This window comes from Peromyscus leucopus, chromosome X (assembly GCF_004664715.2).
Source record: "Peromyscus leucopus breed LL Stock chromosome X, UCI_PerLeu_2.1, whole genome shotgun sequence".
In the NCBI taxonomy this organism is placed as follows: Eukaryota; Metazoa; Chordata; class Mammalia; order Rodentia; family Cricetidae; genus Peromyscus; species Peromyscus leucopus.
The window spans coordinates 51,525,391-51,534,713 of NC_051083.1; positions in this window are offsets into that span (position 1 = coordinate 51,525,391).

Genomic DNA, 9,323 nt, shown 5'->3' on the forward strand with positions numbered 1-9,323 from the left:
TATACTCCATGAGATGAAACACATGCTTGACATTTTTCCATGGCCAAGAACCTGAAACTAAAGGCATTCACAAGCTTGCCTGATGCCATGCTGCTCAGGTGGGCAAAAGACACCCAAGAGGCAGGCTGGGTCCTCACAGACTGGCTTGCCTGAATGCGTCCATAAGCCTACCATGTACCTAGCATTACTAGGTCTTGTGGGCTGCAAGAATATATTATAGAGATTCAGTTGTGTATTAAAGTTATACTTTTACCAACCGAGGGTCTGTCAAATGGGAACCCATTTATCACGAAATATTTGGTGTTATACAGCTTTAATATTCAGCTGTACCTTATTATGAATTTCTTGTGGGCCTCCATATTACTAGACCATTTGGCAAATAGTTCAGCTTCTCAGACCTGCTTAACCTCTAAGTAACTCCTCCACTGAGCCTAGGAGACAAGCAGGCTGTAGATGTGTAACTTTGCTTCTTGTGCAAATGAATCTCAGACCATCCTTTGCCTTCAGTCCTAATGGCTTTCCAGAGCAATTGACTGAAAACAAAGGAGGTTTTTGCATAACCAGGTGCAGTAAGGACTGGAGCAGAATTCCAGAGGCAGGCACAGAACTTCACAGCCAGAGAGAAGTGAGGAAGACAGATCTCTTGTAGAGTTTAAAGCAGATCTCTTGTAGAGTTTTCTGAGAGCCTGTAGTAAGAAGCTAGAAAGGATAGATGGATGACAATGAAGGAACAGAGGACAAAAGTCAGGTCAAAAGCATAGGAGTTTACTAAAACTATGAGGACAAGAAAACTGGGCACAGACAGGAGCTGAATGTGAGGACAGAGCTGAAGCTGTATAGATAGATAGAATTTTGTCATAGAGGAATAAAGTTAATGGACAAAAGAGATTGGTGTATCTAGATTTCCCATGCCATTGATAGTGTCCCTCCTAGGGCCCTGGGAAGGAAATTAAGAGGGTGGACCTCAAAATCCCAAAAAACAGACAGGTAGGTGCCATTATGATGAACAAGTATATGGCAGAGAAAGAAAGGCAGAATGGTTCATATGCAGTTCTGAAGAAGTAAGGGCAGTGAGGAATGGGCTGATATTGGTGGCCTGCTTCCCACCCTGACCAGGGTATTATCCAGGCCTGAGCTGCTGCCTAGGACCATGTCTGGGTCAGTGGTCCTACGCATCTGGTGTCTGTTAACATCCATAACCCATGTTGCCACCAATGCCACAGGGATGCCAAGGGTCTGGGCCATCACCATTTGGTGTCCAAAGGTAATGCTGCCCATTGTGCCATGTTGATCGAGTGACCTGTGCTGCACCAGGGGACATGATTGTGTCTGGGCCTGAGCTGCTACAGAGGGCTATGTCTGGGTCTGTGGCTTTCCAGAAGCCTGGGTCTCTATTGATTTTCTTGGCTTCAGTGATCAATGAAGACCATGTGGATGACCTGGATCTGATCAGACACCTGAGTCCATGTTGTTGTATGAGGACCATGTTGGCACCAGGGCTATGCTAATCTGGATGGTCTGTGCTGCCACCCAGGGCCACTGTGAAGACAAAGCCTGAGATGCAGGGTGGAGCCATGTCTGGGTCTGTGGCCCTACCACAGCCAGGGTCTGTGGTAAAATCTGTGGCTCCTGATACCAATGAAGACCATGATGATACCAGGGGTCTGGGCTATCACTTGGAGGCATGTTAGTGTCTGAGGGCCATGCTGCCACTGGAGTCATGCCAATCTGAGTGGCCTGTGCTGCCACCTGGGCCAGGGTGACATCCAAGCCTAGGCTGTTACCAAGGACCATGTCTGGGTCTGAGGTCCTACCACAGGCAGGTTCTGGGTTGATGTCCATGGCCCATAATACCACCAAAGGCCATATGGATGCCCATGGTCTGGGCCACAACCTGCAGCCATATTGGTGTTTGAGGGCCATGATGCCACCAGGGCCATGCCAATCTGGGTGGCCTGTGTTGCCACATGGGGCCATGGTACTGATTGGGCCCAGACTGCTGCTGTGGGCCATGTCTGGGTCTGTGGCCCAGCAAAAGCCATGGTCTTGGTTGATCTGTGGCTCTTGTTGGTCTGGGTTGATCTGTGGCTCTTGTTGCCACCATGGGCTGTGAGCTTATCCAGGTTGGTTTCTTCGGGCCTTGCTGTCACCAGGGCCATCCTGATCTGGGTGGCCTATGTTGCCAACAGGGCAATGTTGACGTCCTGTCTGGACAATCTGCCAAGGGCCATGTCTGGGTCTGTAGTCCTGCTGTAGCTGGGGTTCTGTGATGATGTCCATGGGATATAGGAACCATGCATGTTGAAATAAGAGGACTATGCTGAGCCAGCTAAGCCCCTTACTGGCCCTGAGACAGCTGTCCCCTGCACTGGGGAGGGAGGGTCTCACCCCTCACAACAGCCTAGGAGAGCTGGCTCTGTCCTTGTCTGAGGGGGCTGGTTCCAGTGGCCTAGACCAACCAGCTCAGGTACCACCCAGACCCACATCCTGGGCCTTGGATTGGCCTACCCTAATATCTATCCCATATGTGACCTGCTGCGGAGCACAAACAGACTGGTCATGAGGAATGATAACCACAGGATCTCCATGACTGGGGCAATAGCAGGATATTAAATAAAACTACTGTTTTGGTGAGGGTCCAGTACTGATGGTATACCAGAAGCTTTGAACCAGACCAATGACTGTTGTATGATATTATTTTAAGGTGTGTTACTTTTGTTTATGATCTGGAACATTTGTTTAATGATGCAAAGATGTGTTTGATTAAATAAAATTCACCTGTGGTCAGGAGGCTGCGTCATCTACTAGCTGACAGGAAGTGGTAGGGAGGAGCCAGGTGGAGAAAGGTTTTCAAGGAGGAGTGAGGAGAAGCTCGAGGGCTTTTTGGAAGATGTGAGCAAGGAGAGGAGGTGAGCAACTTGCTATTTAGCCTCTCTGAAGAGCAGAATTTCACCTTAACCTTTGAATTTTAAGTTCTTTAGAGGGAAAGAGGCTTAGTTAAGTTCCCTTCACGGCTTTGAAAGAGTTGGAGCCTGAGGGAACAGAATTCCCTCACTCCCAGGCTGCAGCTTGCCTGACTAACTGCAAGAGAGTTGCAGTTGCTGATTCAGACAGCAGTGACTTAAATGACAGCAACAATTAAATAAAAAGGACAACAAATGACTCATTGCAATGATTTTTTCGTGGGTGGTGCTGAATGGACAAAAAGGTATACACAATGCAGCTCCTGATGCCACTTGGATGAGTGAAGAGGTCAGAAAGACAAGAGGAGAGAGGTGGTTTTTGTTTGTTCTGTTCTGTTTTGTTTTTAATTAATTGGAGAGGTTTCTTTGGGGGACATGCTGCAGAGATGAGGGACAGATATGAAGGAACTAGGAAATGAGTGCGGTTGGGTTACATGATGTGAAACTCCCAAAGAACAAATAAAGAATTATATTGTTGGTGTGTTTTGTTGTTTTGCTTTGTTTTGTTTTGTTTTGTTTGGTTTGGTTTGGTTTGGTTTGTTTTTAAAGAAAAGTACCTGAGACTATACAGGCCATGGACCTAATGGAAAACCAGCTACTACTGTTCTGCTAAGGGAGTACAGCAATAAAATGACTGCTAATGACATTCTGGTATACACATAGATCAGTGTCTTGGTCAGCCAGCATTAGTGAAGCTTCCTCCTACAGGAGATGGGTACTAATAAAGGGACCCACAAAAGGACAATGTGCAGAAAATGAGAGACCTTGGAACACTCAGTTCTCCGCAGGATGTCTTTATAAACCCCCTCCCCTTAGGGTTCAGGGAGTCATGTGGAAGAGGAGGTAAAAAGATTGTAAAAACCAGTGGGGATAAACAACACTAAAGAAACAGTGCCTCCCATATATAACAGGACTGGCATGCATATGAACTCACAGAGGATATGGCAGCATGAACAGTGCCTGCATGGGTCTAAGCAGATGGAGTCCCAGCACAGAGAAGGGAAGTAGACACAGGCTCTTACTTGGTTAGGGTCCTAGCCCTAAACAAGAAGCTATCTCCAAGTGTCAACCATTCTCAAAGGAAAAATTAATTTTTTGCAATATGATCTCACCAAGTATACAAACCACACTTAAGGGCATGCCCAGCAGTAGCTGGTCAATGCAAAATAAACTCAGTGGTATATTTTGTATATTTTTCTTTGTTTCTTAATGATTTATTTGGGCTTTTTAGAAACATTACCAGTCTTTTGCCTAAGTATTATGGTTTCTGATTTTGTGTTTTTATGATGTATGTGTGTGTGTGTGTGTGAATTTCCGAGTGTGTGTTTTTCATGCTTTTTATTCTTTTTGTTTGTTTTATTTTTAGTTTGTTTGGGTTTTATTTGCATATTTGTTTTCTAAAAAGAGAGAGAAAGAAGGCATAGAGTTGGAGGGGTTGAGAGGGGGAATATCCTGAGAGGAGATGGTGGAGGGGAAACTGATTAGAATATATTGTATAAAAAATACAAAAAAACCAAACTTTAGTACAAAAATATATATGTATACATGAATAAATTTGTTTAATATTTTCTATTTCAATGTACAGCCTATGTGAGGAAAAACTTTACTATGTGTTTTTTTCTATTATTTTATACTTGTTGGAATAAGACAAGTTTGTTTTAAATGATTAATCATCTCCCACATGCTCATACATTGATACCAGATTGATTGCCAAATAGTAAATATCATTATTTCAATATTATAGCATTTATTACCTGAATGATTTTGAAAGAATTAACTTCAAAATCATTTCTCTTTATTCTGACCATTGATCAGTAAATATATTTAGAAATATTTATAAACTTATATCTTCCATTTTGAAATGGAATATCCAAAGGTTTTATAGGTTGACAGCAATGAAGAATAAAGATAGATAAATTTAGAGACATAAAAGTATTCCATATTTTTTATTCTCCTTTCTATTTATGGCTGCTAAATTAATCTCATCTTTTAGTCCTATTACTAAGTCATAAGGAAATATACCTTTTTAAGGAAAAAAATGTAGCTAATGTTAATCTATTTACAGAATGCTAGTTACAGAGTACTTGGAAATGACCGGTTTTAACAAGTGAAATATACTTTAGATTCTAAGGAAACACATACACACATGTTATGTTAGTTGAGTAGATGAGACTTGTAGGTCTTGAACCACATGTTGTAATGATGGATTTAATGCTTTATAATGTGCTAAGTAATATTTACTGTGTATACTCATTTGCATTAAATTGCTTTATGTTAGAGTAATAAAGACCTTATGTTAAGTTTATTGGAGTAGTATTAGGATTAAGACCTCCAGACTTTTCTCCATCTGTTAACTGAAATAACATTTCCTTGTGAAGGCAGAGCAAAATAAATGTATTTCAATTAAGCTACTTGTTTCATAGCCATAGGATTTATTTTTTCATTATATATTTTCAGTGTCTGTGGGAGTTGGAGACTATGCAAGGTAATGATGCTTTTATTAAAATGCTTGACTCTACTCAAGAAAAAGTAAATATTGTTAATGGAAAACATTTTGCAAATTAAAGTCAAGGCACAAAACTAGAATATATATTTAAACATATCATTAAAAAATCTCATATTGCACCAACTTATCATTTTTTATATATCTAAACATTAAAGGAAACAAGAATCAGGCTAGTATGTCTGTTCTGAACTAATTTTTGTACTTTTTGTTACTTATTTACTTCAATTGTAGTTATGGACAATTGCCAAATCTACTTGAGGATAGGAGTGAGATCCTACATTGAAGATAAACTTAATTAAAAAATATTTTTTTGTATGTATGAGTATTTTGCCAGAATGTGTCTGTCCCATGTGCTTGCAGTACTGATGAAGGCCAGAAAAGGACAATAGATACACCAGCTGGTTGTGAGCAACTGTATAGGTGTTGGGAACTGAAAGCAAGTCCTCTGCAAGAGCAGCAAGTGCTCTTAACTCCTACACCTTCTCCCTGGCCCCTGATAATCTTAATTTTACATACATGCATGTTCAGCTAAATGAGGAAAATACCTGGCATCACAATTGAATTTGCATTATTTCTTGGCGGTTACTCTTATCACAAAATGAACTTATATGATCAAATACTTCATCAATAAATGCTGTATATCCATTGATTCTGTAATTATTTTTGTTTATCATTTATATTGAATAAAAATATTTTCCTTGGTAGATTCAGTCCAGGCAGGTCCAGTCCCTTCCTCCCAGGCTGAGCCAAGTGTCCCTGCATAAGCCCCAGATTCCAAACAGCCAGCTCATGCACTGAGGACAGGTCCCAGTCCCACTGCCTGGATGCCTCCCAAACAGATCAAGCTAATCAACTCTCACTTATCCAGGGGGCCTGATCCAGATGGAGGCTCCTCAGCTTTGGTTCATAGTTCATGTGTTTCCATTCGTTTGGCTATTTATCCCTGTGCTTTTTCCAACCTTGGTCTCAACAATTCTTGCTCATACAAACCCCCCTCTTTCTCGCCAATTGGACTCCTGGAGCTCCACCTGGGGGAGTCTTTGCCATGGAGGAGATGGGAATGGGTGGGCTGGGGGAAGGCGGGGGGTGGGGTGGGCGGGGGGCAGGAGGGGAAAAACAAGGGAATCTGTGGCTGATATGTAAAATTAAAATAATTATAAAATAAAATTTAAAAAAAAATTCCTGTAATAGTGTAGCTAGAGTTTTCCTGCCTTGCCACAGTCAGGACAAATTTCTGTCACCCGCCAGTCCCACAGCTGCTCAGACCCAACCAAGTAAACACAGAGACTTATATTGCTTACAAAATGTATGGCCGTGGCAGGCTTCTTGCTAACTGTTCTTATAGCTTAAAATAATCCATTTCCATAAATCTATACCTTGCCACATGGCTCGTGGCTTACCGGCATCTTCACATGCTGCTTGTCCTGGTGGAGGCTGGCAGTGAGTCCTTCTGCCTTCCTGTTCTTTCTATTCTCTTCTCTGTTAGTCCTGCCTATACTTCCTGCCTAGCCACTGGCCAATCAGTCTTTTATTTATTGACCAATCAGAGCAACACATTTGCCATACAGAACATCCCACAGCATAATAGTTATAAAAATGTTTCTCACACTTCTTTTTATATTTGTTTTTTTTTCTGCTAAATGGTCCTTTGACCTCAACATTTGTTGCTATCATTCCTACAATCCATATTTCTTATAGTCAGTATAATTTTTTTAAATACAAAACTAAGCAGCTGCCCATAACTTAGGGAGGCACATGAAGTAAATAATTCAATATTGATTGTTTTCTTTTCTGATCTACATGTCCACAATATTCTTTCTATTTTACTTCTAACAAAATCTACCATAATATCACATCTGTACTTTAAATAGAACAACAGCTATGAGATTAAAATAATGATATTTGAAGTTTAAGAGAACAGTAAATTAAAATTCAGTCATTTTGCTCAAATAAGCTATAACCAGATTATTGTAAAATCATGGAATGCAAGAGAAAGTTCTTCATTTCCAATTGAAAGACACAAAAAGCAGAATCAACTGAGAAGAATATAACTTATTTTAAAGGGAATAGTATTAAATTTTACCTATGTTTTAAGTAAATCGTGTGTAAATAATAATTAAATGTATTTATTTTAAGAAACAAGACTAAAATAATTTGCATTATAATAAAGATTATATAAAGCTCATCTCTGACAAAGTTTCCTTTATTAATACTTTGAATATATCCAGGTAATTGCTTTTTTTGCATTTGGTTTTTATATTAAGAAAGGTGGTGACTGTATCTTTTCCCCACTGGCTGAGGTCCAACCTCACAATCTTATTCAACTTGAAAAACATAGGACAAAAGAAATAAAGGAGGATGGGTGAAGAAGAAAACTGTAACTGGTCCAGGCCATCAAATTTGGAATATAGAGCCTTGGCTATCTGAGTAAACAAAGATATTCCTAGGTGAAGAAGTTAAAATACTTCCAAGTCTTATAAGACAAGTGAGACAAAAATATTTTAATTCCTAGTTTTATATTTGATTATTTCTACAAATCACTCTACTTTTTATCTTAAACACTCTTTTCTTCAAGCCCATTAAGAAGCTGGCTCCTTTTCTGTCCTATCTTGGAGTATGAAACTGCAATGGGGAGAGAGTACTCCAAGTAATATTCTTAAAGAGGTTTTAAAATGACTTCAACTTTATAAATGTATTCTCTTTAAAATCTGCTTGCTATTCATGGCTGTCTAGTTTCTTTTTTTCCTCTCTCTCCTATTTATTTATTTATTTATCTCTCATACATTATACTCTGACTGAAGGTTCCCCTCCCTCCTCTTCTCCCAGTCACTTGGTCCCACATCCTTTCCTCCCCAGATCCTCCACTCCTCCTTGCCCTTCAGAAAAGGTCAGACCTCCCAGGGATAACAAGTTATAATAAAACTAGGCACATCCCTTTCATGTTAAACCTGGACAAGGCAACCCAATAGGAGGAAAAAGATCCTAAAAACAGGCAAAAGAGTCAGAGACAGCCCTTCCCCCACTGTTAGAAGTCCCACAGGAACACCAAGCTACACAACCATCACATATATGCAGAGGACATAGTCAGATCCATACAGGCTTAATGGTGGTCAGTTCAGTCTCTGTGAGCCCCTATGAGCTAAGATTAGTTAATTCTGTGGGCCACTCTCTTATGGTGTACTCAACCCCTCTGGCTCCTACAATTCTTTCTCGCCATCTTCTGAAGGATTGCTGTGATCTGACTAGTGTTTGGCTGTGGGTCTTTGCATCTGCTCCCATCAGCTGCTGGATGAAGACTCTGTGATGACAATTGGGCTGGGCACCAATCTATGAGTATAACAGAATATCATTAGGAATATTTTTTTATTTTTATTTTTATTTTTGGCCAGTTGTGTTAGATTGTATCCTAGGCTACCCAAGCTCTGGGTCCTGGCCCTCCAAGCAGTGTTAGAGATAGACTCCCTCTCATGGCATGGGTCTCAACTTGGACCACTCATTTCTTGGTTACTCCCACAAGTTCTGTGCCACCTTTATCCCAGCATATCTTGCAGGCAGGACCAATTGTAGGTCAAAGTTTTTGTGGCTGGTGTCTGAATCTCTCCACTGGAAGCCTTGCCTGGATACAGAAAATGCCCCCCCCCCCCCATTTTTAGTTTCATGTCCCCCTTTACTAGAAATCTTTGATAGTGTCACCATCCTAGATTCCTGTGAGTTTCTATTGCATTAGGTTTCTACCTCGACCCCCAAATGCCCCCAATTCCAGTTGTCTCTCCTAGTAGTCTCTCTCTTGACTGCTTCCCCGACCTAATCTCTCCAGTTCCCATCCCCAGTATCCCCCAGTCTACCCACGAAAA